At 41.1% G+C, this 13280-nt stretch overlaps 1 pseudogene; it reads right to left on the bottom strand.

The window, feature by feature from the left end:
- Positions 1–686: 686 nt before the first annotated feature.
- LOC146610154 (PAN2-PAN3 deadenylation complex catalytic subunit PAN2-like) lies at positions 687–6904 on the bottom strand (annotated as a pseudogene).
- Positions 6905–13280: the final 6376 nt, after the last annotated feature.

Here is a 13280-nt window from a genome sequence, read left to right as displayed (position 1 = left end):
GTGAACGGTAAGAGTGTGCATATTATCCAGCAGAGGGCACCATTATATCAAAAAATCGTTCAAATGTGACTTAAAGCTTTATTAAATGAAGCACGTCTATTAAAGTATAGTTACTACTTTTGGTGGTGGCTGTAAATGCTGCACTTGAAGCACAGTCCTTACCAGTTAGAGCATTTTAAAGATGTCGAGGTGAAATATTGAGGACAATTTTTTCAAACTTGCTAAATGTGTCATTTATAGAAGAGAAATAACAGCTTTTGAAAAATTGAACGTTGATCTGAATTCTGAGAAAGCTGCAAAAAGTTAGCTGGAAAATGAACAGTGCAACAGATTTCACAGAATCTGGTGAAAAAAAACAAACTAAATTCATTGTGGTTGAAATCTGTTTTAATCAAGATTTTCATGGATTCGTGCACATTCTCCACTTCCTGGTATCAAACAACAAACATTTTACAGTGCTCAGGATGACTTCATTTACATGCAACAAGTTTGACTTTTTCCTTTAAAACAAAAACAAAATGCTTCAAATTCATATTTTGAATGATCACTTTCCCCCCTGTAAACCTCTCTGAAATAAAAAGCTTATATTTAGATATGATAAAAACAACTGAGTCACTGACTCAAAGCAAATAACTATAAAATATGATACAAAATAAGCAGCCCGAGCATCCTCAGGTCATGGTGTTGCTCACAGTCCCATCACAGAGGGAAGCACAGCAGCACCCGTGGATGGAAGGAGAGTGCATTCAGTCCACTCAGACGGACTATCTCATGTCCGAATCCGGGACTTTCCAGTTCAGCTGGAAGCCTTTGTCGTAGACTTCGTAGAGCACTTTCGTCATGTAATGATTCCCTCCTTCCTGATACAGCTCCAGGTACTTCCTGTAAAGCTTCAGGGCCGTGCATGAGTCCTCCGTGCTGTCGTGGGTTTCTCCCTGGATGTTGAGGCCTGTGGACATGAAAAAAAGGTCAGGAATGATTAAAATGAAAGTGTTCAGCTTCAGATTACAGTGTGGATATGAGGAATTGACACGTACGCTTTAGTGCATGAACTCAAAAAAGCCTCTAAATACTTTGTTGTTCAGATTTAATTCCAAGATGAGTTTGATGACAACTAAAACATCATGAACTATACTGACTTCGGTAACATGAGCGGATTATCCAGTTTACATATTTGGATCCTAATCCCTCTCGCTGTAATAATGTGATTTAATTCGATTACAGACTCATATTTGGATTATTTGGATTTGATTTTGTTTTTTTTGTTTCTACTAACTTACCAAGAAAATACCAAGCAAGGAATTTCAGAGAAATCATCCTCTTGTAGGGCAATCGGAAGAGGTGCACGGTGTCGATAACTTGATCTTTGGGAACCTTAAGAAACAGAAAATAAAAAACATTAAAATCAAAGCACATCTATAAAAAAAAATCACATCTTTAAACGATATGAACTAATTTGAAATTTAAAACTGATGAAATAACGTACCACTAAATTAATGACACGAAAGTCATTCTGCCGGCCGTGGCCGACGAAGCGAACTCCTGCATCGATGAGGAAGCGTAGCTTCAGGTAGGTCGACTTCAGCGTGGTCACGTGCTTAGAGGATACTGTGGCATCCAGGTCTCCAGGTTCGATTCCAGAGTATTTTGTCAAATAGTCGACCACCTGGAAGAACAAATTGACAAGTTAGCGGGTGGATCCTTGAAACATTATATATTCATTCTTTCAGGTCATCGTGGTCTTTTCTCTCTGCAGCTTCTCACCTGCTCCTGAGTGGAGATGTAATCATCGATGAAGGGGACCCCCTCGTTGGGCCCCTGACCCCTCACACAGGTGATCCTGGCCACAGACATCTGACTGGGCGTGATGGTCGATTTGGTGCCGTCGCTATGCAGCACTGCTTCCTCCTGCAAACGCACACATTCAGGGGTCAAATTTGTTTTAAATACTTGAGTCAGATTAGCTGAACTACTGAAAATATGTACTAGGAATATTTAAAATTGTTTTTGATCCTATATTATAATAAATGATGGTATCATAGCCAGACTTACCTCACTGAGCTTTACAAACTCAGCGTCCAGCCCCACCAGGTCACCAGCCTGCGGCATCTCACTGACTGTGAGTGGGATGAAAGTGGCGTCTGTCTTGCTATGCTTCTCAGTCCGATATAAGTCGGATTTGACTTCAGACTGATTGTGCTGACACTCACTGCGGAGGTCGTATTTGGTGTGGTAGTTTCTCTTGGCGTAACACAGGATGGCTGGCACTTTCCAGCTCACATCAAACTGTGCAGCCTCAGTCTGAAAACAAAAGGAGAAACATTTTTAAATGACTGCACACATTAAAGTTAGCATGAATAAACAAGCAGGAATCTTATCTAGGATCCTTACCTGCTCAATCGGCTCAATGAGGAAGTCATTGAAGAGGTACCACTGCTGGCGAGAGACTCCCTGAAATAATAAAATCATTTTGAATGTTAAAAATGAAACTTTTTGTAGTCAGCAGATGTCAAACTTTTCTTATCTAAGTGTCGCTCACCTCTTTTCTTTGATGGTAGGTCTCACCCACTTTGATGTGTGCGACCAGATTACCACCCGCGCCAGCGTCCAGGATGTGCGGCACCGTCGCCACCAAGTCATACAGAGAAGCTCCCTCCGCCTGTTCAGCAGCACTTAACTAGTAACAGAAAGTGCAAATAATTGTAAGATAAACTTTTTCATTTCACAAAATTCATGTGTTACAGAAACAAAAACACTAAAACCAACCTATAGTTCAATATCTACAGATTAGTGTAATAATGTTTTAAAAATATTGCTCCTGGAAATATGGTTTTAATCTTGAAGTGAAATTTTAACTTGGTGATGAAAAGTTACTCAATTATTTCTTCAAGTGCAAAGATCAGCTGAAAATCTAAAGTCCTCACCTCCTCGCCCTCAGGCCAGCTGCTGATCTCCAGTCTCTGACTTTTGCTGAGGGACATCTTGAGAGTGGCGGGGATCCACACGTGACGCTGATCCTGATCTGTCTTCTGCATGGATTTGTTGAAGGTGTACTATAAAAACAGAAACATGGGCAATCATGTAAATAATGAACAGATAAATCATTACTTTCTTTTAACTGTATTTAAACACAGTGAATCAGTGGCTTACCTCGGCCTGAACCTTCCAGAATTCGGCCTCTTTGCTGCTGTTCACCTCACAGTTTATCACCAAAACATCTGGGAGACGTCGAATGTTGCGTGTCTGCACCTACAGTGTAACACAAAGAAATGATTACCCTGCACAACAGGTAACAATCAACCATAAATGAATTGTCATTATGAGTGAATGAAAGCTGTAACTCACTGTGGGCTGATACTTGTCACAGTTTCCACACCATGTGTGAGATCTCTGCTGCAGGCAGATGCTTTTCTTCAGGATCTCAGCAAAGTCGTGCTCCTTTATTCTTTCTCCTGAAGTGTCAAAGTACAATGAATATCAGTGTATACATCAAATCAAGCAGATATTTCCCTCTGCTCATTCAAAAACTAAATTAATTCAAACCATTATGTAATCATTAATAGTTCAAGTTTCAAAGACAGAGTAATTCACAGTCACAGATATCCATGCTCTCAGTGCTCTCAGACTCACCTTGAGAGTCAGGGTAATGCATGTTGAACAGCAACATGAGGGAGGAGTAGACTGTTTCTATGCCACAGAGACACGGGCTGCGGTTCTCAACTTCAGAACAAAACAGCTCTCTAATGACAGAGTCGCCAGGGGAGCCCAGAGAACTGCAACACAAACACAAATCACAGTTTCAGAAACCAGAAGGAAAACTCTGCATTTATAAACAAACATAATGATAAGACTGGGACAGTGTCCAGTAAGAATGCAGGTCAACAACGATGTGTTTTACCTGCTCCTGGTCGTCCTGTAGGCCCGTGGATCCTCCTGCTCCTGTGTCTCCTGGAAGAGCTGGTAGAGGATGAAGTGATTCCATCTCTGGATTAAGCGACCTAGCTCGACTGTTCCTGTCGTCTCCTCATAGTTTGAGAGGATCAGGCCCATCTCTTTGGCTTCAGGGACGTTTCGAAGTGCTCTGAGGAAGTTGCTGGCCTTAAGGAAGAAGACATTAGAGGTTACTTTGGGCAGTCACAACAAAATGAGATTTCAAAGTAAGAGCCTTGCAATTCCCAACAGATTGAAAACAAACAAAGAAAGAAACTTACCTGACATGGATCTCCTTGTGACAAATCCAACATGTGGAAGAGGAAGCCGAGTTCACAAGCCAAACAAAACTCCTTGTGGCACAAATGATTCTGAACAAGGCAGCGAACTGGCTCCAGGAAGTATAACACCTAAGATGCAAACATAAAAGACCCATGGAACATTTGACAAATTGTCTCATATTAAAAATTAAATGTACACATTGTGAATCTTCAGCTTCTTACCTGGATCATGCAGTTACAGTAGGCGTTGGGAATCTGCGGCTCCAGGCCAGCAAACAACGTCCTGTTGTAATGTTTGAAGTCAAAATCTTCCCGTCCACGTTTAGAGTATTTAATTGTCACCTGAAGCACAACAAACACATCTTCGTCACATGTTTGGGAAATCAAAGCTTGTAGCAACACTCTAGAAATTGTTACATGTCATATTTAACTGTATCTCTATGAACACCAGGGTGAAACGTAGCAAGTCCAACCTTTCTGTACTTTTCGGGAACAGTGTGAAGGAGCGGCTCTTCATCACTCTCTGTTAGAGATTCAGGGATGTGGTTGTAATAACCAGGTGACTCTTCTTTATTTGCAGGGACCTGCAAACAACAAACAGGAAAAAAAAACTTAAAATGCACCACGTGGAGATGGGTTTAACTTTTTTTGTAAATTTATTACAATATTGTAAAAATTACAGTTTAAAAGAGCAATAAGTTTTTTACATACCTGGTTACAGGGGCAGGCGGAAGGATTTTCCACATAACTGTTGAAGCCAACAGTTTCAATAGTTTGTGGGATTTCTGGGTCCATCCCAGGAGCCCACCTGTTAAAAAGAAACATGTTTTAGATGGAAACCTTTAATGGGAACTACATGAGACTCTAACCATTTATATCAACTGGGGAAGACTCGACATTATCTTACAAACTTTTATTGAATCTGAAAACAATATGTATGAACGCTCTAATGCAAACTCTTCAGTCTCGTTAGTGATTGTGTTACCTTGAGCTGGGTGTAGCCTGGGCAGTGGGGATGGGAGAGCAGGGCTGCAGGTTATGATTCCAGGCCAGCTGAGGCTGTGCATCCACAACGCAGGGCTCTCTGGAGTAGACGTTAAACATAACGTCCCGAGTATCGGACCAGAGACGCACACACCCCCCCCCCCCCCCCCGAATCTCCAAAGGCTAAGGCTTGTTTGCTGGATGAGACCTCAAAACTTGTGAGAAAGTGGCCGTTTGTGTTGACGTGGAAAATATCCGCCATGTTGGCGAGGCCAGTGGGCTCACAGAACTGACACTCACCTGGAAAAAGACACAGAATGCAGGCAGTTATAGCAAAGCCACAAATCACACAAAGATTTTGTATGTCACATTTATTGGCCAAACATAGTAAGACTATGCTACAGAAAACTGGACTAAAGAATCCTGAAGCCAGCTTCATACCTGTCTGTGAGATGATTGCGAGCCGTGACGTGTAGGTAGGAATGAAGCGCACAAAGAATGGATCCACATGCACCCAAAGGGGGGTTGCAGCTCGCATCATGCGGAGGTCATACACCATCAGGAAACGTTCATTCAGCCCTCGGCTGGAGAACCCACTCACAGCCAAAAGGTTTCCATGAACATCAAAGTCTGACAGGCCGCCAGGAAATGCGTCAAACTTTTGTGTCCTAAATGTGCGCAAGTCTCGAAGGGTCACCTGTTATCAGCAGAGGGTCAGTGTTAGAGAGATATAAACCAAACCTCATCAAACTGATCCAATCAGGGGATACTTACTTTGCCAGAAGGATGCCCAAAGACGAAGAAACGATTGGTCTGACGCATTATTGTCACTCCAGGTGCCTCCACTGTGAACTGAAAGGACAATCAAGACAGCAGACAGTCAGACACTCGCTGTGAAGTCAGTTGTATGATGTGCCAGTGGTGTAAGCATAGATAGTTGTGGATTTTGATAAACATAAGCCTGGTGTCTTACTTTTTGAGTTTCTTGAAGTGTGTTCATGTCAATTTCAACCACATAGTTTTGTAATCCCCCCATGAGCAGCATGTTATCAGTCATGAGGAGACTGTGCATATCAGCTCCTTCTTCCATCCTGCAAAGCACCAAAAATGGCCATTAATTCAATAACATAAGGAATAATTTCACAGCTTCAGATCATCAACAGTCAATGTAACACTTACCGATAATCAAACATGACGAGGCCTCCACGAGTGTAACATCTGAGGTTGCACTCAGAAAGGAACAGCACGCCTGTTTCCAAACTCTGTATGTGTCTGATGGCATCAGTTGCGTGCACTTGGAAAGAAGAGTAGTGTGCCATCGTAGGTCCAAGGAAGGATTTTACATGACCCTAAGAGAAGGGCACAAATATTATTACAGAGTGCAACGTTTAAGGTGAATGTAGAAGAAACAAACTCTGCTGAAGCATCATTTTGGCTCTTACCGTGTAGTTTCCCATCCAGAGCATTTCCCGCTGCAGGTCAAAATGTGTTGCAGTGACGGGGATGCCAGCTTCTGAAACTTTACTGTGCAGCTCAGAAAAAATCCCCTTCCTTACGTGCACAGGCTCAGGAACGGTCACAGCCAGCTCCTGTGTGTACACTCCCACGTCTTGGTGGAGGTTTGGATTCAGATATGAGTTCATGGAGGGCTCCAGTCCCCCAGGAGTCCACTGAGGAGACCAGTGAGGAGTCCAGTGAAGAGAGTTCATAGTCCTGTGATGGTTGGCCCAGTATTCACCTAATCTTGTGCTGAGAGCTTCAAAAATCTTCTTCAGCTAAATCAGCCTGCAGAGGAACTGGAACTTCTGTAAATAGTAGTACTTGCAGGTTTAATCCCAATCTCTTGAAATGCAGAAAACTGGAGTCCAGATCTAAAGTCTGATGGATAGAGCCACGTATTTAACCTCCACTGGGATTCAAGGCGGTCCTAAGAGTCGTTGACTGTCCCTGCATTAAACGTTAGGCTCACAGGTTTCAGGGTCTGAAACAAGGTGGGTGCGGCTGAGTTTACATGAATACAGGTGTGAATTCTTTAGGAGACGTGGGCATCATATCATCATTAAGCCCACATTAAGGTGTCAGAGGGGGGTCGACCCAGTTTTTGCCTGAGCGTATTGTTTCTGAATTGCACCAAGATAATGAGTTTGATCAGACTGGGAGGACCTCGTTTAGCACGCTTAATCCACACCTTGATTAACAGCCGTCGTCAACAGGTCGTCAAAAGCACCAAATTCCTTGGTGTCCGAGATGCACCAGATGTTGAGTTTGATTCTTCTGAGCTTCTCCAACAAATTTGCTGCATGTTGGACAACAGTTATGTTACACATATTGTAACAAACTAACCATGATTTAATCAATTAAATGGTCCTTTAGCGTGACTGTTGTTAAAATTCACTGGATTAATGTCAGAGTTCAGTCTTGATCCTGTGTATCCAGGTAGTTGTTGTTCTGAAGTGGTGATCAAAAAGTTGTGGAAATGGATCCATATAGATGAAAAACATTATCATCAGTGGTGAATTCAACATTTCAGTAACAATTAAAATAAAAATTGACTGGATTAATCTCAGAGTTCAACATTGATTAAATGAAATTAAAGTTTTAAACTTTACAGGCTTTATTTTCTCATCCACTTAATGAAAAATACAACTTTTGGTTTAGTCCTAGCTGAAACCATATAATCCAAATTTGATGCTCTCATTGGTTGAGTCAGTTTAATTGAAGCTAATAGTTGACTGTTGATTAAAGATAGTTTCAGCTATTGTCTGTTATCTGTTTCAGTGGTATTGATTAACCTTGGAATGGTGATTGTTTGGTTTTAATTAACAAAGGACCATCAGCACTTATCCAAACTGCATTTGTGTGAATAAAATAAATGACAACCAACATTCAAAAACACAAAAATGAGCACTTTTATTGATTTCATCATGTTCCTGTTTCCATCAGTTTATTCAACAAACTAGTTATAACAAGTTTATGATCTTACAATAAAGACACTTAAGTCATTTTCCTCAGCCTGTGCTTTTCTGGGTCAACTTCCTGTTTCATGTTTGACCCACTCACCTGTGTCACAGCAATAGAACATGAAAATTTAAGCTTTTTAACTTTTTTAGTAACGAATTTAACTCATCGGGCGAGGAAATAAACCCTGTGTAGCCTTAATTCAGCTTTTAACATGTTTAGTGTTACTAACAAAGAAAAGATCCACAGACATGATTTGGGCCGAAACAAAAGAAAAAGTCTTTTATGGGGCAGGCTCGTTGGAGACCAGGCGGGGCTCATTTAACCCTTCTGATTCACACCTTGATACCAGCTTGAAACCTGTGACCCTAAAAAACAAAGACAAGCTCAACGACTCTCAGGACCACACTAACCATAAAATTAAACAACAGTTTGTCCCATTTTTGGAAAACATCTTTTGCTTCTGGAGTAAAATAAAACAAATACTATAAAGATTAGTTTCATGTGGTTTGAGCGACTTCCTGTATCTGTCCTTGTGACAGCAGAGTTAGAGAAAGTGTGCAGCAGATTAGTTTGAGTTTCAAACACAATTTGTCTAAATGTTGAAAAAGCCTGAATATTTAAATACTGTTTAAGTCTTCTTTGATCTTTTATTTCACAGTCTGACTTACACTGCAGCTGCCATCTTGTTGCCCTCCAGGAAAAATATAATACATAAATTTGTATTACATGAACATTGCCAAGTCATTTACTGGCTAATAACTTATATTTATCAATTACATTTAGTACATTTAGGACCTCTGAAGGGTAACATCCTCTAGTGTCTCAAAAATGTTTTTACTTGCTGGTTTGACACAACCTGAGCTGTGATCTGATGAATGTTAACATTCAGTTCAACCTTTGTCCCATTTATCTACATTATATTTCATCCATATGCACAATGAAACAAATTGTTTATACATTTCTCATTTTACTCAGCTTTTCAATCAGGTCCCAATCAGATATTCTTTCATTGATGTTTTGAATATGAGAGAGGTATCGAAATAATAATGATCGAAAGGTTGCGCTCCCTCTCTGTCTCTCTGTTTCTGCTCATCAGGAATAATTCTGATCAGTTATGGAACATCAAAACTGAGCTGAACTTGTCGGTCTTGCATTCACTGTAATGTACGGTTATGTTGGTTGTTGCTGTAGTTTCCCTGCTTTGTTGTTCTCTTCTTGCATGTTTTTCCCCTGGCAGGTGATCCAGTTAATTTTAGTGTCTTTTCTCTCTGTTCCATCTATTTTCTTCCCATCTCCTTTGTGGAGCCTCTTCCCAACTTCTCTCGTCTTTCTCTTCCTTGTCCACCGATCTAAAACATGTTTCTTTTCAACAGGTGGGCTTCTGGGATGGACCCAGAAATCCCACAAACTATTGAAACTGTTGGCTTCAACAGTTTTGTGGAGAATCCTTCCGCCTGCCCCTGTAACCAGGTATGTAAAAAAACTTGTTGCTCTTTTAAACTGTAATTTTTACAATATTGTAATAAATTTACAAAAAAAGTTAAACCCATCTCCACGTGGTGTATTTTAAGTTTTTTTTTCCTGTTTGTTGTTTGCAGGTCCCTGCAAATAAAGAAGAGTCACCTGGTTATTACAACCACATCCCTGAATCTCTAACAGAGAGTGATGAAGAGCCGCTCCTTCACACTGTTCCCGAAAAGTACAGAAAGGTTGGACTTGTTATGTTTCACCCTGGTGTTCATAGAGATACAGTTAAATATGATATGTAACAATTTCTAGAGTGTTGCTACAAGCTTTGATTTCCCAAACATGTGACGAAGATGTGTTTGTTGTGCTTCAGGTGACAATTAAATACTCTAAACGTGGACGGGAAGATTTTGACTTCAAACATTACAACAGGACGTTGTTTGCTGGCCTGGAGCCGCAGATTCCCAACGCCTACTGTAACTGCATGATCCAGGTAAGAAGCTGAAGATTCACAATGTGTACATTTAATTTTTAATATGAGACAATTTGTCAAATGTTCCATGGGTCTTTTATGTTTGCATCTTAGGTGTTATACTTCCTGGAGCCAGTTCGCTGCCTTGTTCAGAATCATTTGTGCCACAAGGAGTTTTGTTTGGCTTGTGAACTCGGCTTCCTCTTCCACATGTTGGATTTGTCACAAGGAGATCCATGTCAGGTAAGTTTCTTTCTTTCTTTGTTTTCAATCTGTTGGGGATTGCAAGGCTCTTACTTTGAAATCTCATTTTGTTGTGACTGCCCAAAGTAACCTCTAATGTCTTCTTCCTTAATGTGACCCTGACCAAATGCTACAGCAGCTGGACCCACAACAACAACCTGAAAATGTCAACGGAGACAGAGAGCGTTAAATCCAAGGCCCGTTTCACTACACGGGGGAGATTTCCAGACAGCTTCAGCTGACAGAGCTGTGACGAGACGCCCATTAAGCCTGGAGGAAAAGTGAGGCCGAGCAAGACAATGCTGACCTTAACAACTCTGCATTAAAACTGTGCAGGACAGTGACGGACCAACACGGATGATCGGGCAGCAAAAAGGGCGTGCCAGAGACAGGAGGAGTAACTGAGGTCAGGAGGCACCTCGGAATGAACAAAAGCACCAGGAGAAAATAAGCTGAAGGCACAGGTGTCGGGGCTTGGCCAGGAGCTGACCTCTGAGAAGAGCCGAACAGCAGAGCTGTAGAAGGCCGTGGAGCAAAGCAAGGGAAACATCAATGGACTTCAATCTGACTTGTACGGAAAAGACTCTGAGGTTTCTGCCCTCAGTAAGAGCTCAAGGCATCAGAGCAGGAACTGAGCATGGCTCAGAAGGAGCTGGCTGATAATCGAACCCATCAGGCTTGGAGTCCCAGACACAGGACTTGAAATCAGGCCGGAGCTTGCTGGAGCAGGAGGTCGCAAAAACCTGACGAAAAAGCTCCAACAGCAGGAGCAAGCCCTGAAGGAGCTACAGAAGCAAAAGGGTCAAGTTAAGGAGGAGCGGAACAAGGAGAAGATGCAGGACACTGGAGAAAAGCACTGCCTCAATTGGGGCCAGAACCAGTATGGACAGAACTTTGAGCAGCAGCACCAACGGATGCAAACGGACTGAAAAGGAGGAGGGCAGGACCCCAGGGCACGCTTCAGGCCGTGGTTTACCCAGAACACCAGAACAGGAAAGTGATGAACACAAACACCCACACAAACACACACATCCACATGCACTGACTCAGAATGAAGTGAAACACACATATGCACTCGTTGATTGAGTGAGAAATGACACACACACACGTGCACAAATCGAAATGCTGATTCAATTCACTGAGAAATGACACACACATTCACAAGCTTGTGCAATGAAGAGTGATACACACACACACGCTGATGCAATGAACTGGACTTTGGTTTTGCACAACACTGGTCACTATATTCTTCATTTCCGGTTAATACTTGTACAGCTGCTGTTATTGTGTATATATTTATTTATATTTAGATTTCTTCATACATTCTTATATAGTTCTATATTGTGTATTTTGTTGTACAGTTATTTTATTTTCAACTTTAATTTATATATTTATCTTTATCTTATTCTTCCCAGTTAAATTTACCCTTCATTCTAATTTGTGTTGTACAGTTATTTCATTTTTAACCTTAATTTATATTTTATTCCTTCCTAGTTAAATTTACCCTTTTTAATTTTTCATATTTATTTCCTATCTTATTCATAGCCTTTTCCTTTTTTGTTCTCTTTAGGTCACGAGCAGTTGTCCAAGCATTTCACTACATATCGTACTGTGTATGACTGTGTACGTGACAAATAAAATTTGAATTTGAATTTGAATTTGAATTTGAAGAATGCTTTCCTAACAAAAGCTTCACACAAACATCCAAATACGGAGTCGGTTACAACAACAAGAACCCATTGATTGTTTATTGGTTAAATGCATTTCATGCCACCCAGAGGGCATTTGTGTAGATTTAGGGGACAAGGTCTAAAGCAGTTGGGTTGTGAAAACAATGTCTGTGCGTGATGTCTGTTTATGGCTTAAGGCCTCCACTGAATTGTTTACTGTGCTTCACACAGCCTGATAAGGAGCAGTGGTACAGAGTGAAAATGATGAATTAACGGGGTGAGTTTTATTTTGGAGAGAATATGAAAAGGTTGTGTTGATTTGACTCAGTTGTTTACGTTTCTGCCAAAGCAAAGCATTTGTGTGCAACCAGTGTCCACTATTGAATTAAGTCAATCCAACATGTTTTTGTCAGTGCAAAAAGGAGTTACGGTACCTGTATGCTTACACAATATTGTCCCGGGAGGGAGAAAAACTTTCTGGTGAAGTTTTGGTTGATCTTTGGGTTTTGTTTGACACTAGGTTGATTCCATCAGTGAGGTTTGGATTGTTCTCTTTCTCTAAGAGAGAGAAGGATGGTTTTATGCTTGGACATGTTTGCAATGGGCCCCAGTATTTGTTACTATATGAGTATTTTATTGTTTACGTTTGTTTTTGCTTTTGTTACGGTGCACTGAGATAAGAACATCAGAGAGGTGTGATCCACCGGTGGTGATATTTTGGTATTTTGTGAGTTCCTGATTTAACAAATCAGCTCTTTAATCCAGGCCTGAGAGATTGAACTTTAAAGCGCTATAAAATATTCTTACTGAAAACAGTCGCAAAGTATTTTTCTCCATGATTATAATGGGCTTGGGAGAAATTCACTTATATGGGACACTGATCGAATGAGAAGTCCTGAGCTTAAAAGGATTGCAGCGAGTCAATCCAGTCCAAAGAAGGAAAAAACAAACAAGGAACTGTTTCCTTTAAAATGATGACGTCATCTTGCTGGTGATGGAGCCTCGAATAGGTTGCGCGTGAGACTCCATTATCAGCAATATCTGGTATGAATGTGTGTGGATGTATGCATGTGACTGGACTGTGACGGACTGACGACTAAAAGTTTTAACTGACTTGGTACTGAGACAAAAACGGTACTGACTTTAGGATTAGTAGATGTCCACAGACAATTCACCCAGCCTGTAAAAGAAGGGTGGATGTTTTGTCTTGCTTTGTCTTGTTTTTGCAAGGACAGAGGGTTGACAGAGACTAAGGGGGCTAAGGCTGTAGCT

Source organism: Diplotaxodon limnothrissa, linkage group LG20 (genome assembly GCF_057381915.1).
Source record: "Diplotaxodon limnothrissa isolate DT_005_m linkage group LG20, D_limnothrissa_male_GT1.1, whole genome shotgun sequence".
Lineage (NCBI taxonomy): Eukaryota > Metazoa > Chordata > Actinopteri > Cichliformes > Cichlidae > Diplotaxodon > Diplotaxodon limnothrissa.
The sequence above is the reverse complement of the archived record's forward strand: the minus strand, read 5'-3'. Positions and strand labels throughout refer to the sequence as shown.